Raw genomic sequence first — 14,433 nt, 5'->3', positions numbered from 1 at the left:
GTAATGACGTTGATGTGCTGCATACCCCATTACTTCCTTGCGTTCCACAACGGCCATACTGAATCATTTTCGGAGCTGAAGATTCTTTTATTATATATATATTGCAACACCACTTCTGCCATCTTACATAAGGGATCCGTCTGCCTTCATACCATGGCTGGAGACAGTCAGGAACACCCACACCGATACCTTTCTTGGTGGTACTTTGTATTCCCAACCTGTCCATCCCTAATACCCGGGTGGGGTCCCGAACTGTCTCTTAAGAATCCAGATTTCAACCATACATGTCAAAACAAGAGAAAAATAAAAAATAAAAGATTAATACATATATGAGTAAAAAGGGAATTCCATAAAAAATTCTCAAAACTGTAAATGTATCAATTACACAAATAAAAAATCAATCTAAAAACCACTTTAATTCAAAGTCTATGTTGTGTCCCACTGTGCAAGTCGCTTCTCTAAATTCTTGTTCTTCCAATTGGGTTTAATTTGTTTTAAGCCTATAAATCTTTTTATATGCCCCTCACATTTATTATGTGTAGTTCTAAAGTGGTCCGATAGGGGGTGGGTCTCAAGTCCTTTGCGGATATTGTATATGTGCTCCGCAGCCCTAGTTTTTAGAGGGCGCGATGTTTTCCCCACATACAATTGTCCACATTTGCACTCTAATAAATAGACTACATTTCTGGAGTGGCAGGTGACGAAGTCATTGATTTTATATTTGGTGCCATTAACTTCAAATTCGGTGATCTTCCTCGGTATGTCCTTCTTGGTTGTAGTACGGCACATGAGACATGAGCCACATCGGTGGAACCCCTTATTATACGTTCTTCCCCCTGTGTGTTCTTTTAAACTACTTTGGACCAAATGGTCCTTCAAAGATTTGGCTTTTTTATAAATGAACACAGGTTTGGGAGGTAGGAGTTCCCCCAGGACTGGATCGTCTTTCAATATACGCCAATTGTCCCTAAAGATGTTTTCAATCTTTTTGTGATAACCCCCATATCGTGTGATGAAGGCCCATTGATATGGGTTATCCACCTGTTTTTCTTTTTCTTTCTCCCTTAAGAGGTCCTTTCTCTCTATTTTGAGGACCTTTTCTTTTGCTGTATTCAACAGAGAATCTGTATATCCTTTTTCACGAAATCTATCTGTCATCTCATCGATCTGAATCTCTAGGGGCGCCTTATTCGTGCAATTTATTTTAAGGCATTTGAATTGCCCAACCGGTATGTTCTCCAGCCATCTGAAATGATGTTCACTATTAATATTCAGATAGGAATTGGAGTTTGTTGGTTTTCGATGGGTTTTAGTATAGATCTGATTATTTTCTATGTAAATATTCAGATCTAAGAAGGACAGTTCTTCCTTACTTAGGGTGTACGTCAGAACAATGTTGAATTGGTTAAAATTCAACCGGCTCTGAAATTCTTGAATGGATGACTCACTACCTTTCCAGATCAGAAAGATGTCATCTATGAACCGCCACCAACATACCAGGCCCGCCCCCAGCTCTCTTAAAGGGTCCACCGTGGAAGCTTCCCAGTAGGCCATGAAGAGGTTGGCATAGCTTTTTTCCCCCATTTGAACAGTGAGTCAAGGCAGCTTAATCAGTTTTACTGCGCAATTCTGAGATTGTACCAATCTGTTTTAATATCTGGCTGTTTGTAGCACGTGCCCATAACTAATTTTTTTGCATCAATACCCACACTTTAGACTTCCACCCATAATGACTCCACGTTATCGCCTGTGCCCTCATAAATAACCTCCTTTAAGTATGGTTTAAGAGATGGTTTAACATAAAGACATACACCTCCTACTCTTTTGCTTGCCCTGTCCCTCCTGAAAAGAGAGTACCCCTCCAAGTTTGCAACCCCCGTCGTGAGAGTAGTCCCACCATGTTTCCGTAATACCTATAGTATAATACTCGGCCTTTGATGCCAACAATTGCAATATCCCCATTTTACCTGCTAGACTTCTTGCGTTTGCAAGCATACATTTTAGTTTAGTGGTTCCGTTATCCGCTTGTATTTTTAAAGGTATCCTATCATGGTTTAAAGTTAAAAGTCCCTAAAGTTATTCTTACGGACTGTCCTTCTCGCTCCCTTTCCACCCCCACCATACTTAATACTGCCCACCTTACTCGTCTCTTTGATCATCCCAGTGTTTCGGCCTAAATTCTCCGCCCTGACATAAGTATTTTCCCTTATGTTATGTACATCCTTTTCAGTAATATACTTAATATAAAATGATGCAACATCGTAATATTCACTATTTGGGTTGGTCTTAAAATGATCATCTTTTCATGCCACTTGCATAAATACTGTACTTCTGGAGATGTGTAGGACATCTGCAGAACACATGCCGGGTTATGCAAGGCATATGTCACATACACGGATACACCAACCCCTGATCACTCACAAATAATACAGCTTTTTGTGCCCTGCCTTGCATGTTTTCTCAATTAGGCAATTACATCCTTACTGTACTTGGCCTACAGTATGTTATAATTCCCTGAGCACACCTTTCCAGGGGCAAGCAGGTGTAAATGGAAGGATAGCGCAAATTTGGATGGATGCATACGAGTATGCCCACAGCTATGACCATGTGCAAAGCAAAATCATGCACTCTACACTGCTGTAACTAGCATTGCACTCCTGCTGCATCAGACCCAGGGGGAGATGTATCAAGCCTTGGAGAGAGATAGAGTGGAGAAGTTGTGTAAAGCAACCAATGAGATTCTGACATTTATCTAGCACAATATTTGAAATGACAGCCGATGCAGGTCCTTAACAAGGAGTGGGCAGAGTGGGCCACCGCACATAACGATTCAGGGTAGGGGGTGCTGTTGGATGCACTTGTCAATTATCTGTTTTAATTACTTTCACTTGTAGCTTCCCCCCCATTTTGAAGCCCAGCATCTCCTGACTGCCCCTGTCTCTCACAGTTTTTATGCAGTATCAAATATCTCAATGAGAAGGGTGTTTGACTAAAATGCACCAGGTTATGGGTTTGAATCCTGGGTATGGCAGTATATTGAAATGTGTTATTTAATAAAGGGTATAGTAACTGAAAAACAACAAGCTCTCAAGGTAAGTGCATGAATGTGGTTTAGAGAGGATTTGTGTCCAAATCCATTTCTCTTTTTGCCACAGGGCACCAAAAAGTCTACTTACAGCTCTGAGGCCTTGATTGGTTGCTTTGGGCAACTTCTCTACTTTATATCTCACCGAGGCTTGATACACCTCCCCTCCAGTGAGTTCACAAATTACAACAATGTAGCATTTTTTTTATCAGTAACGCCATAACCGCGCTACCCACCTATATTTCATTTGTATGTAACAATCCTCTGCATTGCCCGTCACACAACTCTCTGTCATTGTGTATGCATGACATTATCATATGCTAACACCAACATCGCACATCGAGACTATGGGCTAGGAAACAGGAGCCTCGTCATATGTCTCTATATTCATAGTCTAGAGCACAGAGCTTCTGTTGTCTCATTTATCACACTCATTGACGTTTCAACAACGACTTTCCCAGAAAAGGCAAGAAAACAATTGACCTATTAACGGAATATTCTGAGACTGATTGTGTGCCTGACAGTACACGCTGTTCTCCATCAGAGATCCTACTCAGATATAGGCACACATTATCTCTTGGAACAGAAAACAATGCAGGAATGGATGTACTATGGATGTAGGTGTCTCCAGAACAAGTTGCATGATCTTGCTAAAAGTTTTACAGTTTTCGGAAGTAAGAAGCTGTTCAGATTGGACGTCACCTTAACAATTGCTGTCAGTTTCAGAATGTCAGCTGATCCATTCACATCATTTCTCAGAGAACAATGGGTTATTTATATTTCTCTAGCATCCATAAGGGATACTGGAGTCTTAGTACGATGGGGTATAGAATGGGTCCAAAGGAGCCGGTGCACTTTAAATGACTTCATCTGGGTGTGCTGGCTCCTCCCCTCTATGCCCCCACCCACAGGCAGGTTAGAAAAAAGTGCCCTCAGGGAAGGATGCACACTCTGCAGCACCAGAGAGTTTTCTTCGGTTTCTTTTATACTTTATTATTTTTGGTATACCGTTCGGGCAACTGCATTCATGTAGTGTGGGAGTTAGCAGGGGGGAAGGGGGGGGGGGGATGGGGTGCGGTCACCAGCCTCTGTAAGGTATCAGAGCCGCTTCCCCGCTGCAGGACCACCATCCTGAGAGTTTGTGGAACCGCAGGCATGGCGCCTTAGTGAACGCAATCGCAGCACGCCGCACACCCCTAACATTGCCTGAAGGTGAGAAGAGAGGTGAGTACAAACCGGGGGCCCCACTAGGGGGTCCCCCGGATCTTGGTGCGGTGCTATCGCATGGGCGGCATCCGGACCCCCCCTGGGGGGATCCCATAGCCCCCTGTGTAAACTAGCTAGCGGATTTGTGAAAACAAGTATTTATACTTTGTTTTACACCATAGGAGACATTTGCCAATATAAATAAATGCATTGCTCCGGCACCATTACAGGGGGCGGAGCTAACTCAGAACGGGACCAGCGGCTTCTTGGCGCCTTCCTTTGCTTACAGCTGCAGCAGCAATGCACACAGCTCCTCCAGGACACTCAGGATATGCAGGAAACTGGTACAGGGGTGTAAATAAGGGGGAGAGCCGCTATTGTACATGACAATAATGTCCTAAAAGGACAAACTCTGGTGTTACACCAAGCTAAATACAGCCTGCAGTCTTACTGAGTCTGCTAGGCTTGGGTGTGCTGGTCTTTTCTCTCTGGGTCTCCTACTCACATACCAGTCAGGACAGGCTTGCTATGTATACTTGTCTGTGTGTTTGTGTGTGAGTGTTTTGGCTCCTGTAAACATGGTAAAACACCAATTATGTAAAGTATGTAATACCAGATTCTCTCCCTCTGTGACTGGTTCCCTCTCATGTGAACAATGCAGCCAGTCCTCCCAAGTTAGTGAGGAATCTGGGGGGAGGTTCAGGAGCCATCCTGCTTAGGTCATATAAAAACCATGATGGCCGATATTTCTTCTCAGCTCACTGCAAATAGTCTAAAGACACAGCAGCTGCAGCAGGCTGTGGCAGACCTGGCTGCAAAGGCAGATGACAGACAGAACCCTCTCCCTAGCTCAGGGACACATAAGCATGGGCTCCCTGACTTATTCTCAGAATCTGTTGAAGAGGGACTGGAGGAGGGGGAGGAGCTGGACCCTATTACAAAGGATTCATCTCCAGCACAGGGGATTGAACCCCTCATACTTTCTATCAGGGATGTATTAAAAATCAGAGTGCAAGACTATGCAGCACAGCAGTCGTTCTTCTCCTCCCAGAAAAAGGTTAGCGTCACTTTCCCTGATTCTAAGGAATTAGATGACATGTTTAAGTTAGCCAGGAAAAATCCCGATAAGAAATTCCAGGTGACAAGGCGCTTTCCAAGCACGTTCCCATTTACTCCCGATGGCAGGAAAAATGACACATTCCCATTCAACTCCCGGATGGCAAGGAAAAATTGGGAAGATCCCCGGCTGTGGACGTGTCAGTCTCACACCTATCTAAAAAGGTGGTATTACCAGTCCCTGGTGCCTCTGCCTTAAAAGACCATGGTGATAAAAAAATAGAGACTACATCTATGGTATTTACACAGCAGCTGGTGTATCACAAAGGCCTGTGATAGTGGGTTGCTGGATGACACATGCCATTCACACCTGGGCAGGCCAGATTCAAGAAGGCCTTGTGGGGAATACTGTATGTCTCTGGTGAATATGGTTACACTGATAAAACACATTCAGGATACTGCACGTGTCTTGTGTGATTCTATCAAGGAGATAGGCGCTATTAATGCTAGTAGTACTACTACCATGGGAGTGTCTGCGCGCAGAGCTTTATGGCTGCGTCAGTGGATAGCAGATGCAGATTCCAAGTGCAGTGTGGAGTCTCTTCCTTTCTCAGGAGAGTGGCTATTCGGGGATGAGTAGGATACGTTGATTTCGAAAGCTACTGCAGAGAAATCCACGCTTCACCCCTCTGGGGCCCCATCGGCCAGACGCTCCTCCTCGGGCCATCTACGAAATCCTTTCTGACCACTAGATTTAGGTCGAGAGCCAGAGGCACCTCAAACGCTGCAAGAGGCACCGTGGGCAAGACAAGAAAAACAGCCGCCGCTGGCTCTCAGGAACAAAGCACCAGCTCTGCTTCCACCAAGGCCTCGGCATGACGGTGTTCCCCTACCCCGAGGGAATCTCGAGGAGGGAGCTCAGTTGCGTCACTTCAGTCGCATCTGGGAAAGCTCCTGCCAGGATGCCTGGGTAAAGGAGCTAATTTCTCAGGGCTACAAGCTGGAGTTCGACAGTGTTCCTCCCCACCGATTTTCAAATCAAGCTTTCCAGTTTTGGTTCATTCCCAAGTCAGTGCCACTGCAACAACAGGGAAAAGGTTACTACTCCAACTTGTTTGTGGTACCGTAACCGGATGTTTCTAAAATCCTTGAACCCTTACTTAAAGGTCTTCATGTTCTAAATGGAATCCTTGCAAGCAGTGATTGCGTGTCTGGAAGAACAGGAGTTCATGGGTTCGCTGGATATAAAGGACGCTTATCTCCATATCTAGATTTGGCCGCCTCACCAGGCTTACCTTCGGTTTGCCCTGTTGAACGATCACTACCAGTCCCAGGAACTGCCCTTCGGCCTGTCCACAGCTCCCAGCGTCTTCACGAAGGTGATGGCGGAGATGATGTTCCAGCTCCGAGTCCAGGAGGTCAATATTGTCCCTTACCTAGACAATCTCTTGATAAAGGCGAAATCCAAGGACCTTCTATTGCACAATATAGGCCGCACTATTCAGCTTCTGTCACATCATGGGTCTATCCTCAATTTACAGAAGTCTCACCTGGAGCCTACTCAGCGGCTTCTGTTCCTGGGAATGTTTCTGGATACAGTGGCTCAGAAAGTATTCCTCCCAGAGGACAACGCAAGGACGCTCCAAGAGATGGTCCGAGCGGTTCTACGGCCGAATCGGATCTCCATCCATCTTTGCATAAGATTGTTGGGAAAGATGGTAGCCTCATACGAGGCGATCCAGTACAGAAGGTTCCATGCCAGAACATTTCAATTGGATCTCCTGAGCAAGTGGTCTGGATCACATCTTCAGATGCATCGGATTATATGTCTATCACCTCAGGCCAGGATTTCCCTCCTGTGGTGGCTACAGTCCTCAAACTCAGGGCTGCCAAGAGAAATCCTGGGCCCTGGTACAACAACTTTCTGGGCCCCACCTGGAGTGGGTGTGACCACAGCATGCGGGGGACATGGCCACACCTCTTTGGGGGCGTGTCTAGCACATTAGAAGCACCCACTCAAAGGAGCATGGCATGCATCCCAGCTAGGGCAGTAGAGAGCCTGGCCGGGCCTAGGTACTTTTCAGGGGGAATGGCCTAATCAAAGGGGGCATGGGCCTGGGCCCCCACTGGGCCCCTCCTTCAGACCTGGGCCCAGTTAATTTGTACCTTCTCCCCCCCTCTCTTGGCGCCACTGCTCAAACCTGCTGGAAGGTCGAAGTTTCGGGATTCAGGACTGGATTCTCCTCACAACGGACTCGAGTCTGAGGTGATGGGGAGTTGTCACCCGAGGGGCTCAGTTCCAGGGCAGGTGGTGAGCCCACAAAGCCTTACTACTGATCAACATTCTGGAACTTCAGGCGATCTACAATGCTCTGCTTTAGGCCTCCCCTCTGCTCCAGGATCAGCCCATTCAAGTTCAGTTGGACAATTGACAATTGCTGCCTGCAGATCGACTTGATGGCATCTCAGCTCAACAAGAAACTTTGCCGGTATTGTTTGAGGACCAGGGACCCACAGGCGGTAGCAGTGGATGCACTGACGACACCATGGCCTTACAGGTTGGTCTACCTGTTTCCTCCAATTCCGTTGCTCCCGAGGGTGCTAAAGAGAATCAGGCATCAAATAGTCCAGGCAATTCTGATTGCCCCAGACCAGCCTCGAAGGGCATGGTATGTGGATCTTCTGGACATGTCCGTCGCAGACCCTTGGCCTCTGCCAATGAGAAGAGAACTTCTGCAACAAGGACCGTTTGTCTACCCGGATTTACGGTGGCTTTGTTTGACGGCATGGTGGTTGAGCGGAACATCCTAGCTCACAATGGCCTTTCCAAAAAGGTTATTGCAACCATGGTTCAGGACAGAAAACCTGTGATGTCAAAGCAATATCATCATATCTGGAGGAGATATGTCTCTTGGTGTGAGGAGCGCAAGTATCCTCCGGTGGATTTTCACTTGGGACATTTCTTACATTTCCTGCAGGCTGGAGTGGATATGGGCTTATGCCTGGGCTCTCTTAAGGTCCAGATTTCAGCCCTCTCAATCTTCTTCCAGAAGAAGATGGCAGTGTTGCCAGAAGTTCAGACCTTCTTACAAGGGTTTCTTCACATACAGCCTCCCTTTGTGCCACCAACGGCACCCTGGGATCTGAATGTGGTATTGGAATTTCTATAGTCCTCCTGCATTGAACCATTAAGGACGGTAGAAGACAAGTACCTCACGTGGAAGATGGTGAAGTTACTGGCCCTGGATTCTGCTAGGCGTGTCTCAGAATTTGGGCCCATATCGTGTAAAAGTCCCTACTTAGTCTTTTACGAAGACAGAGCAGAGCTCAGGACTAGGCAGCAGTTCCTGCCGAAGGTTGTCTCTGCGTTCCACTTGAACCAACCTATTGTGGTTCCGTCAGGTTCTGGCACTTCTCCCCCTCCGGAGACGTTGGATGCTGTGCGAGCCTTGAAGATCTACGTCAAGAGGACGGCTCAGTTCAGAAAGACGGATTCCCTGTTTGTGCTTTAAATAGGAGTCCATTGCTCATTGGATTAGGCTGACTATCCAACAGGCCTATGTGTCGGCAGCCTTACCTGTTCCATAGTCTCTGAAGGCCCACTCTACAAGATCGGTGGAGTCTTCCTGGGCGGCTGCCCGTGGAGTTTCGGCCTTGCAACTATGCTGAGCTGCTACCTGGTCGGGGAAGAACACCTTTGTGAAATTCTACAGGTTTGATACCTTGGCCAAAGAGGATACACAGTTTGGGCAGGCGGTGCTGCAGACGTCTCCGCACATTCCCGTCCGTTCTGGAACCTTTGGGACGTCCCCATCATACTAAGACCCCAGTATCCCTTATGGATGCTAGAGAAAATAGGATTTTAATTACCTACCAGTAAATCCTTTTCTCGTAATCCATAAGGGATACTGGGCGCCCGCCTCAGTGCGTTGACTTTTCTGCAGGTTTCTTCTTTTGTAAAAGTTTACCTGTTCAGCTGTTGCTGTTATTGTTGTTACCAGCTGTTTAGTGGCGGAACTAGCGAGCAGTGGGTCCAGGTGCAACAAAATGCTTTGGCCCCCCCCTCATCCCATCCAAGTCCTCCCCCTCACCCCTGGAGAGGATCTGGTGAGGGCCAGGGAAATGGATACCTAGCAACAGTGCCGTAACTAGACATTTTAGCGCTGTGTGCAAGAAACAGCATCGGCGCCCCCCCTATGTAAAACGGGCAGTGCGTGCCATAGGCGCGCACAAAATATATAGGGGCGTGGCTTCATGAAGAAGGGGTGTGGCCACAAAATAATACCAATTCATATAACGGTGCACAGTAGTCTTCATTATTCAAATTAAAGCGCACAGTAGCACCACTACACCAGGTAGAGCCCCTTTTACACATTACGGTGGACAGATTCCCCTTTTTTACACATTACGGCAGACAGCGTCCCCTTTTTACACATTACGGCAGAGTCCACCTTTTACACATTACGGCAGACAGCGTCCCCTGCTGAGATGCGCTTCCCAGCATTCATAGCGGCGGAGGACAGCCTATGGTGAAGGAGAGGGACAGCAGCAGCAGCGCCTCCACCAATTACACAGCGCTGCTGCGGCTCCCTCTTCCACCTCCCTCCTCCTCCTTCCCCCCCCCATGGCCGCTTGTGTGCTACGGCAGTGGCCCGCAGAACACAGCGGCATGTAATGAGTCAGTTTGACTCATTACATGCCACGCTGCTTTGGGCCCCTTGACAGTGGTGGGCCCCAGTGCAGGGCACAGCTTGCACTGGTGGTAGTTACGCCACTGCAGCTGTTGCTGGTCAGTTATGTTGTGGTGTGCTGTTGTAAATATGTTCCTTCTCTCAAGTATGTCCAGTCTCCTTCGGGCACAGTTTTACCTAGACTGGCTGTGGGAGGGAGCATAGAGGGGAGGAGCCAGCACACCCAGTTGAAGAAATTTAAAGTGCACCGGCTCCTTTGGACCCCATCTATACCCCATCGTACTAAGACCCCAGTATCCCTTATGGACTACGAGAATTCAGGGAAGCAGCATGTATTGTATTTGTTAATACCAGATGCAGTATTGTATTGGTTAATGGGAATTACATTTGCAGCTATACGCATGCCCAAGTGTTTGTTACATCTACATGGTCTCCTGCTGCTTTCCCCCCGACCTGTGCTATCAACATACCAGGGATGCTGTCATCAGTGAGAACATCATTATTTTGTTGAACGCAAATAATGGCAAGAATAAAAAATTATGGAGCCTATTTATTAATTAACAGGTTTTAGACACGATTATTTATAAGTTCTTGGGCGGGATATACTAAAGCCTATAATGCTGCCAAAACACCCCAAAAATCTGTCCTTTTCGGAGTTCTGGCTGCATTTCCATATGTACAGTACCAAGCTCCACAATGTGATACATTCCGGAGCTTGGACCCGGTGGTGGGTTAATCCGTCTTTATGTGTAGTTACCCAATAGAAGTCTATGGGCTTCTTTTCGCACCCTTGCAGCGCCCGAGTCAGTTTGCATATGCACAGAAAGGCTCCTGGGTCCTACACCCGGAAGTCCTTCTATCACAAAGGACAGCTCCCACCCAGTGGCGCACGCAGGGGGGGTTCCGAATACCCAGAAGCCCCCCCCCCCCCAATAGGAACACAACCACTCACTGTCGTGACAGAAAAGAAAGAGAGAAATGGGTGGGAGGGGAGGGAGGTGAAGAAAGGTGAGAGGTATCTTTGGTACAAAAAGGCCACCTTAGATGCTGGGAAACTAGGTTTAACGCAGTAGAAACATTTGGTAAGAAATGTTTACTCTTATCCAGTGGCGTAGGCCCCCACCATCTGTATGTGCCCCATCTCATCTGAATGTCCAATATTGTGTTCCCCATACAATGAATAATCAACCTCACCAGGCAGAGTATAATACATAGTGCCAAGGCCGCACATAGCTCTACAATTTCTCATGGGTACCTATGCCGTCTAGGTCCAACAAAGGCGCTCATTTTCATCTGAGGGAGCTCCCCCTGACTGATCCACTGCTCTTATGCAGCCTTAGCTGAATAGCTATTTTAAATTGAGAGATCTTTCTCACCGCTAGTCAATCAGACATACTATAAGACCAATGTAGCCCATGCACTTGTGAGCTGGGAAATACAATCCTTCGATTTCGATCGCATCTGTGAGAGAAATCGAAGGATTGTATGCACATTTAAGGTACCATGCGACGCGATACGTGGGCACGCCGCTCGAATATTCGCGTCTCATGATAGTATGTGCTGCCCTTAATATTTATCGCATCGCAGTGCGATCGCATGTGTTGTTTAAAACACATGCAATACAACGCACTGTGATGTGCTATGGGCACCCGCCGGGTGTGGCCAGAGGCCACTCCCGGTGGGTGCCCATTGCATGATTACCATGCGATCATTCGCTTGATCGCACGGTAATCACTTTGGCAGTTCAGGTGCTATTTCATTGCACCTGAACTGCCGGTGCGATGCCCCGCGATGTCGCGTCGCGGGGCATCGCACAAGTGTATGGGCACCATAAGAAAGGTATATGTACTGCATTAAACACATTCCTAGCAGGTAAACTAGTAAAAACTTAATTTATACACAGGCATGTGTGCAGGAGCTGCGTGTGCAGGAGCGGCTGCGTAAGTTCTGGGCAACTCAGAAACTGCACAAAACTTTTTTGTACCGCTCGGCTGCACATGCGTTCGTACACTTGCAAAGCTAAAATACACTCCCTTTTGGGCGGCGACTATCTGATCGCAGCGCTGCAAAAAATAGCTAGCGAGCGATCAGGTCTGAATTAGGCCCATTGTACGTTAACAATCTTCACTAATATCTGTTGCGGTCTTTCCATTTCTGAAGGCAGAAGCAACTATAGAGCTCGGCTCCGGCAGATAACGTCAGCTGCATACAACGTTAGCCTGTTGTAGCCTATGGGCTACAGTCACAGCAAAAACTGTCGGTGCATGCGCAATAGCGCAGCAGTTGGCTGAAGTATAAAGGGGGTAATTCCAAGTTGATCGCAGCAGGACATTTTTTAGCAGTTGGGCAAAACCATGTGCAGTGCAGGGGAGGCAGATATAACATGTGCAGAGAGAGATAGATTTGGGTGTGGTGAGTTAAATCTGCAATCTAAATTGCAGTGTAAAAGTAAAGCAGCCAGTATTTACCCTGCACAGAAACAAAATAACCCACCCAAATCTAACTCTCTCTGCAAATGTTATATCAGCCCCCCCTGCAGTGCACATGGTTTTGCCCAACTGCTAAAAAATTTCCTGCTGCGATCAACTTGGAATTACCCCCAAAGTAAATAGGCCGTGACTAAATCTTAGGGACCCTGTGGTCAGACCCTTACAGGTTGTGTTTGCAGCGTGTGGTGACCCAAAAACATCTGCACCAGGTCCAGAGGTTACTCTCCGGGCCCCACCTTGAGACAGATAAATGCCCTGATATTGGGACTCTTAGGGGGAGATGTACTAAGCAGTGATAAAAGTGGAGGTTAGCCATTGGAGAAGTTGCCCATGGCAACCAATCAGCATTGACGTACATTTATAATTTGCATACTATAAAAGTATACAGAGTAGCTGATTGGTTGCCATGGGCAACTTCTCCACTGGCTCACTTCTCCACTTTTATCACTGCTTAGTACATCTCCCCCTTAGGCACTAACATATATGAGTGTTGAGGACAAGTATCTGGGAATTGCAGTGGATGGTTCAAAAATCTCTTCTTGTAATACATCATTGGAGAGATACATATAATTAGAAGAGAGACCTCCAGGTAGGGAAAATTAGGTTCTAGTAATGTTGGTGGGCTGCAGTGTACGCATTGCTACAAGATATATGTTATGTCTCAGTAATTGATTCAGGGTTTGTTGGGATCCATCCAAGTACAGTGATCACGCTGCCTGTGCCCTGACAATGAGCCCTGGATGCAGTGTAACAACTGTATGTTGTGTGAGAGAGAGAGGAATAGAAACCCACCCCCTGCAATTATATGATGTGCTCTTGGTATCGATGTATTATTCATGAGCGCAGGGATACAAATGGCTTTCACTGTAATTATTTAATTCACTTTAGTTGTTCAATCAACATAAGACCTCCTTTACATTACAAAACAAGGATAATAGGAGAATACAGGGCCAGCTGATTGCGCCTACTATAAAGCAACTTAACCCTTCTCTTGCTGGGAACACAAGCTTAGTGTGTACCGTATACATCTGTCTATCTAATACACTATCTGTATTTCACAGTATCTACCAAGGGCACCATGACAGGGGAAGAACGGGGGGTGTTATTTTGTACCCGCGGCACGGCAGAAAAAGTGCGTGTGGCAGTTGTGGCCCCACAGGGTATGCCGTATACACGGGTGAGGCCTTGGAGCGGCCGAGGGTGACAGGAGAGATAGGGTGATAGTGACGCCAGTTATGACAATAGTGAGGCAGAGTGCGAGGCAGTGGGTGACAGGGAGGGATAGAGTGAGACAGAGAGGCAGTGTGTAACAGGGACAGGGAGAAGGTGACGGGAGAGGCAGTAAGTGACGGAAAGGGTGATAGGAGAGAAAAGGTGATGGGGAGATAGTGAAGCAGGTGAGAGGTAGATGGTGAGGAAGTGGGTGACAGGAAGTGATAGTGAGAGACAGAGAGGCAGTGGGTGACAGGGATAGGTAAAGGGTGACAGGGAGGCAGTGGATGATGCAAGGCAGAGGCAGAGGGTGACAGGAGCAATGTAACAGAGAGAGGGGGATGGGGAGAGGCTGTGTGTGACAGGGAAAGGCAGTGGGGGGGACACTAACTGGACTGGCTGTGGACGGGGTTCGGTGCCGTGCGATGCTGTGTGATGGGAGAACAAGAACGCAGCAATGAAGGGGTGAAAGGCCAATCAAGATCCATCCCAGCCTGCAAATCAAAATGCAGGAGGCGGAGCTGGGCTGATCTTGCACTTCTGCCAAGGGGAAGGCTGAAGGGCTGACTGACAGCCAGCAACCTCCCTGGTGTTGCACTTGCAGTGTACAGTGGAGGGCATGCGCCTTGGGCCACCCCCACCCCCCCATTCCTAAAGGAATTAATAAGCGATCATTGGTTGCGAATAGTCGCAG

Source organism: Pseudophryne corroboree, chromosome 4, assembly GCF_028390025.1.
Source record: "Pseudophryne corroboree isolate aPseCor3 chromosome 4, aPseCor3.hap2, whole genome shotgun sequence".
Classification (NCBI taxonomy): domain Eukaryota; kingdom Metazoa; phylum Chordata; class Amphibia; order Anura; family Myobatrachidae; genus Pseudophryne; species Pseudophryne corroboree.
The sequence above is the reverse complement of the archived record's forward strand: the minus strand, read 5'-3'. Positions refer to the sequence as shown.